Source organism: Megalobrama amblycephala, linkage group LG17 (assembly GCF_018812025.1).
Source record: "Megalobrama amblycephala isolate DHTTF-2021 linkage group LG17, ASM1881202v1, whole genome shotgun sequence".
In the NCBI taxonomy this organism is placed as follows: Eukaryota; Metazoa; Chordata; class Actinopteri; order Cypriniformes; family Xenocyprididae; genus Megalobrama; species Megalobrama amblycephala.
Window position 1 is genome coordinate 44369881 of NC_063060.1, and position 9735 is coordinate 44379615.

General features: G+C 36.7%; 1 long non-coding RNA gene across 1 annotated transcript; it reads left to right on the plus strand.

The window, feature by feature from the left end:
* The first annotated feature begins 7061 nt into the window (after positions 1 to 7061).
* On the plus strand, positions 7062 to 7864 carry LOC125250347. Its single transcript, XR_007180768.1, has 2 exons — positions 7062 to 7289; positions 7791 to 7864. It is a non-coding gene; the product is annotated as an uncharacterized LOC125250347 (long non-coding RNA).
* Positions 7865 to 9735: the final 1871 nt, after the last annotated feature.

Genomic DNA, 9735 nt, shown 5'->3' on the forward strand with positions numbered 1-9735 from the left:
ATGTTCCTCACATATTATTGTAGCCTAGTTTGTGCTGAATACAGTGTAATGACACTTTTTCCATCAATATGTTTATAAACAACTGAAAAAAGCACAAATGTCAGGGCATGTCAAAACTTCTCCAGGGTCCCAAAAATCCTCAGACCCCTGAGGGTTAACAAATATGTTTATAGAAAATAAAAATTGTCTGTAAATTTTACAGCTTAAACTCATATATTTTGGCCTCAAATCTGTAACAATTACATAGTTGTGTTTGTAGGGGATGTATTGAAAATACCTTATATTTTCTTTTAAGGTTTTCCCCTTTTTTTTTTTTTTTGGCTTGCTGGGGATTGAGTTGGCCTTGCAGTCCCATATCCTTAATAATCTCCCTAACAGATATAAAATAAATATGTGTAAACAGTGTTCAATACCATACAATTTCAAAAGTGATGAACACAATTCACACTTACTCAAACCCTTGAGCAGATGCGTTCAGGTTTAAATATAAATACTAGGTTTACATATGACTCAGTAAAGCCCTGACATTCGGTCCTATTTATTTAATTAATCATAATGCGATCGTATTATTCAACATGCTATTATTATGTTTGAGATATCAACCACTGGTCGATGACCATAATGTTTGTATAAACTGTAGGTAACAACTGGTAAAATGTACACCTAGGTCATAAAAACCGTAATGATACCTACACTTAAATATTTTCTTCTCAGCCATGTCATCAATCTCCTCCCATCTGTTGTCTGATTGGCATTTCGCAAGGATTCCTGGGTAGTTAAAGTGTGCGGAGCCTGCATCTATGCGGGCTTCGCGGAAGACCGCTTCAAGGGTACAAAGGGGGCGCTGCTGAGCACACTTCAGAGCGTTAAAATGCTGAATGGGATGGCCTACGGACTCTCAGACTCTGCGAGCACACGCAATTTAAGTCCACGAGACCGAGGGTGCTTCTCAATTCTTATTTGTGCATCCTCGTTTCCTTTCCTCGCATCCTTTGAAATGCCACAATTAAATTGCAGAAATTCTGACACTTGCTGGTCCATGCATCCATTATGTATCAGGTTTCGTATGATACCTAGGTATGGATCTAATATGGACTTCATGGCACACCAGAAAAGTAAAAAAAAACAAAAAACAAAGTTACGGCCAAATCTGTAGCGCGGTGACGTCACGATGATGTCTCTATGGTTTTAAATGCGCATGATCTTTTCACTGATGTAACGGATTTCTGGTTTTAATTAAGAAATAAAGTTGTAATTAAAGCTTACAACCTATACCAGCAGCTTACATTTGTCATTAATTTTACACACTCCTCCCTGAGAAGCTAAAGTGACAGAGGGGTTGCTATTGTAACAAAATGCATCTGGTCCACAGACAAGGAAACTGAGCAGGACAGAATAGGCTGGACCACATTGGACTATGTAAACCAGTTTGATAAAGATAAAGATAAAGATTTTATAAGTCAAGACAAGTCACCTTTATTTATATAGTGCTTTTTACAATTCAGATTGTCAAAGCAGCTTTACATTGATAACTGGTATATAATTTTTTCTCTTAATAAAACCGATTGCATACTGCTCCAATACAGATATGCGCTTCTGTTTGATGTTAATGTTTTTTTCTTTTCTTTTTTCCAATTTAGAACGTTTTAATCATAGATTTATAGCTAGGCAACATTTTCAATGAACTTTAATGAACATAGTAATTAACAAAATTAATTTTATTTGGTGCAATATTTAAATTTACTTAACGCCGCACCCTCAGCATCCCTACTTCCCGCAGAAATGGCTGGAAGTTAATAACTACTCCTCTATGAACTACTTCTTTAAGATCCATCCGCCCACCCCTACCGCGCCATCGCCATCTTCATCATAGCTGTCGATCTTCTTTATCTGATTGCATCTTTACATTAACATTAACTTGTAAATATGACATATGTGCTGATAAAAGGGAATAAAAGAGTGTCTTTGAGACTCGAGGACATGCGGGCAGAGAAAATTTCGAGGATTTTCCAGGTGTGTTTAATCATTGTAATTGAAACAGGGTTGTTAATGACTTTAGGCTAACGATAAATGCGTCCTGCCACGTGGGACGTTCGTTTAGGCCAAAAGTTATGGAAGCATATGGGTAGCAAAAATCATTAAAAAAAAAATCATTAAAATCAAATTTATCAGGCAAAATAGCAATACAATATATAAAATGACAATGCACTTCTGAACCTCCTACGACTTGGCGTCCACATACGTGGACATCACATTTTTGATTGTGTGCACCATAATACTTAATTCTGTTTAAGTTAACTGGAACCTGTTTGTACACAAACTTGGACACTTGCACTGCTGTCTAGCTGTGCCAGAAGAGAAAAACACTTTACATACATATTTCAAGATGGCGGAGACAACATCTAAAAAAAAGTCAGGAAGTGTCACTAAACCAAAACGTCCTCAAAGTAAAAAAATCCAATTAAATTTAATTGTTGATTCTTGTTAAGTTAGGCATAATCGTGTTGTATGAATAATATGGTATGCAAATTTGACAAAGTTATCAAGATTTACTATGCCGCTACACTTAAGGGCCACATATGTGGACAATGGGACTTAGCTTAGTTGAAAATGTAAAAATATGAGCCAAAAATGTAACTGTGAAAAGTAGTTTTGGAAGAATTTGTTAGAAAACATCAGTTAACAATAGTTTACAACAGTATAAATTTACATTGCATGTGTGATAAATAACTTTACATTGATTTTTATTTTTTTCATGATATTATTTCCAGAACATATTCCTCTGAATTTCATCTTCCTCCACTTGAATTACTACTGGAGTCAATTCGTGGGGACAACTCAGAGGTTTGATATTGATGACCCCGTAGAGGATGTTGATTACCATCCTCCTCAACAGGAGCCAAGCAGCAGTGAGGAGGAGTGAAGTAGGGATGAAGAACCCACTCAACAGTCCACTGAGGCCAGCCAGGGACATAAACATCTCCATGGTGAAAGTTATAAATTTATTCTTCAGATCGTAGCATTGCCATGATAGCAGCAGTCCCAGATCCCAGGTGAAAAAAGTACATTTCTATAATGTACTTAAAGTACATTAGTATTAGTATTTTTGTGCACTCATTTTGTACTTAATATACTAAAAATTAATCTTTAGTACTTCTTAAGAACATCTAAGTGTACTCAACTGTTCTATTTTGAGACGGCATTAAATATGAACTAAAATGTGCTTTTAATATACTATCTCTGTATTTAAATAATGTATTTAGATACTACTCATGCAGTATGTCTCGTTTTTAACGAGCCCAAAAGATCCCACGTCACGCCTCTCTTCATCTCTCTGCATTGGCTACCACTTGCAGCTTGCATCAAATTCAAGGCGTTGACGCTTGCTTACAGATCTACCACAGGCTCTGCACCCTCCTACTTCCACTCACTCTTACGAGTCTACACTCCTACCAGAAACCTGCGCTCATTAAAGGAGCGAAGGCTTGTGGTACCATCACAGAGAGGCACGAAATTATCTTCCTGCCTTCATCCGGAATGCAGCATCCCTGGCAATATTCAAAAGACAGAAAAGATCTTTAAAAAAAAAAAAATACTTATTTTGATCCTTTCAATAACCTCTAATCCCTCTCTTTTGTAGTTTATGATACTCTGGGCACTGCCTAAAACAGGGATAGGCAAGTTCTGTCCTAGAGAGCCGCTGTCCTGCTGAGTTTAGCTCTAACCTTAATTAAACACACCTGAACAAGCTAATCAAGCTCTTCAGGATTACTAAGGCCATAGGCAGCTGAAGTTTTTTTTTTCACACTCTCAGAAAAAAAAGTACACATTAGGTGTGTTCGAGCTCATGCAGCGCCGCACAGACCGATCGGTGGCTGACTTGAAGCAGTGCATGCCGGTAAGAAATGTTGTCCGACTTGAGACAGCGCCGACACCATGTGACTGTGACGTATGGCTTCAGAGTACTACGAGAGCGATTCGAGATCAGCCACCTGAGGCAGCCAGCGCAGTTTCTCAAGAGGAGCTGCATGAGCTCTGATGACGACACAGCTGTTTCATGATTGGCCGGATTCACCGCATGACAACGATCACGTGTTTCGTGTTTATTGTCACGCCTTCAGCCCCACTAATGCTCAAAGATCTGTGTTTTTATGACAGTTAAAGCTCTTTTCATGTAGTCGCGATGTTGTATTGCGTCATGTTTATCAAAATAAAACTGATAAAAAACGTAGACCCTGCTACATTGGTATTTAAATAATATATGTTTATGTTGAACTTTATTCTTGTAAAAACAGACACTGTAAGCAGTACATAAAGTTTTGAATGAAAAGGTCTCTGAAACATCAGTGTATTAGTCAAATATTGCATTTATTTCACTTCAGCTGTGATAAAGTATGCAAACGCAGCGCGAGCGTCACTACGGGAAGCAGAAAGTGTCGACTTCATGTCTCCGTTTTCAGCTCCTCCCTGACTGCACGTGGATACTCTTGCCAATCGGTTGCATCCGCCCGCTGCCGATGTCGAACACACCTAATTGTACCTTTAGGGCTACAATGGTACAAAGGTACAAATTTGTACCCTTGTGATTTGTACCTTAAGAGACCAGTTTTGTACCTTTATTTAACAGTACAAAAACTGACCCTTCAAAAAGGGTAAAAAATTGGCTTTGACAGCGTACAATCGTTGACTATAATGATATATATATATTTTACACACACACACGCTGAATTAAAATCAGAATTTATTAAAACCTTTTCATTTTCACATTTTACAACGTTTCATTTTAAACACATTTTTAAACATTCCATATGAGTCCATCTTGCCGGGTGTTAAAAAGTAACACTGAAGCAGTGTTAAAGTTAATGAGATAATTGATTGATGATTGAGTGGTGATTGACAATTAGTGGAGACACCTGATGTTAATAAGCAGAATCGCTGAAGAAACAACAAGAGAAAAAGAGAGAGACACAACAACTACAACTGACTTCCAGCTATTAAACTTTATTACACTTATTAACCAGTTTGATTTTATTTCTGTCATACATCAACAAAAGTTCTTACTGAGAATGAACAGATGTTTAGATGTTAATGTTTTAATGAAAGTTTAGTTTGAAGTCACCATGATGGTGAAAAGCATTTCCTTTAGTTGGGCTCTTGACTCTATTTATTAACATTAATTTATCTCTGGCTGCTCCAACTTTGTGTTTGTAGAGCACATTTGTTATGGCCAGAGAAACTATGATCTGAGCTGTGTTTCCTAATAGTGATGTAAGCCAAAGTTGATCAATTCAGGTTTACAATGCTTTGGGAAGCACAGTCATAATGGTTGTGTTTTCTCATTGTGAAATGGTCAGATTCATTGGTGACATGAGTATTAACTGGTGATATAGATGTCATATTATTTCTTTACAGTAAATCTCTGTTAGCGCTTGAGATCCAGCAGAGCTTTTATAATCTGAAGGGGTTTTTTTTAAACACACACAGACATCAAGAATCACCATATGACCCTCAACAATGGTGACAATCAAACAAAGTGCTTCATGTTGCAGTGCATGATGGGAGCCACCAATCAAAACTCATCCATGGCTCCCATCATGCATTGCTGCATGAATAAACTTTGCAGCTGAATTGTCCTGTAATTTTCGTAGATTGTTCATGTTTGCTTTTATTTTTCTGTTGTTTTGTTGTGACAGTAGCTTGTTTTGTGATGTTCAGAGTTGATCTGTTTGTAGTGATGGCCGATTTCGAAACACTGCTTCATGAGGCTCCGAAGCTTCATGAATCTTTTGTTTCGAATCAGTGATTCGAAGCGTGTATTAAACTGCCAAAAGTCACGTGATTTTAGTAAATGAGGCTTCATTACGTCATCACTGGCTGCGTCCGAAACCGCCTACTTCTCTACTATTTAGTAGGGGAAAAGCAGTAGGCGAGCGAATAAGTATGTCAGAAGCAAAAAGAGTAGGCGAAAATTACCTGGGTGACATACTAATTCTCGCGAGATTCCGTGCGCGAGAGGCCGTGCGCCTACTTAAAGTGCGTCCGAAACCGCCTACTTACCTACTATATAATAGGGGAAAGCAGTAGGCGAGCGAATAAGTATGTCAGAGACCAAAGTAATCATAAATAAGTAGTCGAGAAGTTCCCGGATGGCCTACTGCTTCCGCCCAGATTCTGAAGTGTTCCTCGATGGATACTTTTCTATCCCAGGAGGCCACGGGAGAGGATACGTCATGATCAAACACGGAGAAAAGCGACGCGGATGCTGTCAAATGTGAGTATTGAAAACCAAAAACACGGTTCTTGTGTTAAAGTCACATTTGTTGAACTACTGTAGAGTAAACTGCTGAATGTGTAAAGATGCTAGACACTACAGTTGTGATTTTACTGTAAAAACATGTTTTATTTTGTATAGATAACAGGGAGCTCTAGTAAACACACATAACTTAATTCTCCGAAGAGGATACATCTTAAACATGCTTACTAAATGTTTATTTAACATCTGACAGGAAAATATTAAGAATATATAAAGTATTATGACTTATGCGTGATGGATTATGTTCCATGAGTGATGTGTGTATGTGCTATTATGTAGAATTCACTGTTCTCAACACTGTTTACATGAATGCAAGTAATGTAAATAAACAAATGTACACTTAACTAGACAGACATAAGTTATCTATTTTATTTGTCCGTTAGTACTTTTAATAAAACAAGGAACATTTGTGTTGGATAAAAAGTGAGTTAAAACAAATCTTCAACTACCTCAAAATTTAAGGATTTGTAGATTTGAGCACATAAATCTCGGAGGAAACTTGAATCTTGTCTGATGTTACAGGGACAGAAATGAATACAAAGTCTATTTAAATCTTAAGTTGTAGTTTATTTTAATTATTGTAATTTCAAACAGAGTTATTACAGCACTTTTCTGATTCTTGATGTCTGTGCATTTGTTGCAGAGCTTTGTGTTGGAGCAGGACCTGTGAGGAAAGATGACAGTGGCATTTGTGAAAAGAAAAAAAGAAAAGAAAAAAAAGGAAAACCTGAAACAAAAATCTAAAGATCATTGTGGTACTTCTAATACAGAAATCAGATAACATTGTGCTGCTAAAATGACTGCTTTTGTATTATGTTTGTAGGATGTGAATGTCTTCAGACTGGTGTGAGCACTGAGGATGGAGAACCACAGCAGATCCTGGGAATGGTTCAGTGTCATGGATGAGACCCTCCATCACTCCTCCTGCCCTTACTGCCTCATCTGGACTGATGTTGATGTGATTTCTTCATCCTCAGTGAGGCCAGAGCCAGAGCTAGACAAAGACCAAAGGACAGTGAGGATGTGATTTTGGTCAAGTTTGTTCTGCTGGTTTCAGTTCATACACTGAAGCTTCAAAAGCATCATCAAATAATGTCATGAAGCTTCTGGAAGTCAGGCTCCATTTACTGATATTGTAGAAACTAGCTGGACAAACTTGATCAAAATCAACTTTTGTGTTCAGAGAAAAAAAAAAAAAAAATGAGCAGATAGATTGAACAGCATGAAGGCAAGTGAATAATGACTGAATTTATTTGTTTGGGTGAACTAACCCTTTATGCCCCCAAATAGAAATATGTATGACATGTATGTATGCATTTATATTATAGTAGTACCTTGAAAAAGTAAACTTTAAGAAATAAACAGCTTGAATTAGCGTTTGTGCTCGAAACACTAACAAAAAAGGATTTAAAAAAAATCGAATTTACATTTGGCAGATGCTGTTATCCAAAGTGACTAACTGTGCTCTTTATTACAGGGATGATCCCGTTGGAGCAACCTGGAGTAAAGTGTCTGGATCAAGCACACACTGGTGGAGACGCTGCAGAGATCAAACCAGCAAACCTTCTGCTGACCAGCTCAGTGGTTTAGGCCACCACACCACAAAAGTAATGAAGCTACAAAAGAAATCATCATGTAATTGTAAAAATATGAAATTAAGTATGGCAAGAAACTGAATGCTGACATGAATGAAGTGTAAAAAGTTTTAATCTGTTTATTCAGTCATGCTGATGGAGAGCACATGGATGTTTGGATCAGACACAGCAGAGCCATATTGTCCCGCACATCTTCTCCCACTCCTGCTTTAAGGTTGTGGGGTTCAGGGGTCCATCATCATCATCTTCCTCATTCTCTGGATCAACGATGTCCCCATTGAGAAGAGCAGCAGTGAGGGACATGATGATGAAGGTGTTCATCAGCTGCTTCATCAGAATAAAGCTGCAGAATCGGCACAGCTGTGTGAGATGGCAGCAGGACTGTAAATACGTGATTGTTAAAGCAATACATTTGAATAAAGCTTTGTTTCGTGTGTTGTTGACTTGTACATGCATTTATTTATTTATTGTCATTACTTTTATTAATTCTTTACTTACTTTAATTATGCTATTATCAGTAAATGTATATATTTTATTACTTCATGCTTTCATTGACTGTAAATGGAGATGTATCACATCAGCTGTATTTGTCTAGTGTGTGTTCATGCACAGCTGTCATATAACAAAACATTACATTTTGCTTGTTTTACTAAAGAAGTAATATGAAAAGTAATATAATTAAGTTTTGGTTTATGGTTAATGTTGGGATGTGCTAGCAAAGCAGTTCATTCTGAGGTAATCTTAATTTCAAGTAGATTTTACTTAAATTTTTTGAGTATAAAATCAACAGTCTTCTTCAAAGGCGAGATCTTCGAGCAGCTGCTGATGTCTTCTTTGGCTTCAGACATTGCTAACACTGAGGAAAACCGCACTAGGGTTGTGGAGTTACTGGAGCTGTGAGGTGTTAGTGCACCTGTCACTCATATCTTTATTTTATTGCAGGACCAATAATTAAAAAAACAAGATCAAGGAAGATACCAGTTGTATCTTTAACAATGAACAATAATAATGAAAAAAAAAAACATAAAAATGTGTTTGTATACGTCATTGTTTGAAATTATATAGACACATAAAGCATGATGACAAGGTTAAATATTTTGAATACATCATAATGCATAAAAGTATTTATTTTATTTATTATTTGTAAGCCTGAGGAATGAAACTAGAGCTAATTCAACAAGAAAAGGGAAAAATTTTGATTTATGCTTGTGGATGGACATTTTTGCATATAAAATAAAGAAATTAACAACATATTCACATGAATTTGGGTATTTGTAACAAAAAATAAACTCACATAATAAAAATATAAGAACTTTAAATTAACCCAAAATATATTGGTTGTAGCCTACTACAATTACAAAATTACTGGCAGCTGTTTCTTCAACAAGACCACAAAATAAGCAATTTGATCAATATCAAGATATTTACAGATAGAAGAATTAAACCTGTCACTCATATCTTTTAAGTTGTTGCGCTTGTGATAAAGTCGTAGGTCACATGATAATGTCAACATGGCGGATTATTTTCGGATCTCGCATACTCAACGAGATTTGGCTGTTAAGTACCTACTCTTTTGGCGCTCGTTAAGTAAGTACTTATTGAAATTAAGTACCTACTCATTGAGTAGGCGGTTTCGGACACAGCCTTTATGTTCCTTTGAGTGTTTAAAGTTGTGTGTGTCTAGAGAGAAAGTGAGTATTGCAGATTTCATTATATTACTCAAGCTTAGTTAACTGCTGTTTCCTGAATATAGACGTTAAAAGAGTGATAATACAAAATGGATGCTAGAGTAAATATAGTAGTATTTGAATTCACATGTAATAATGT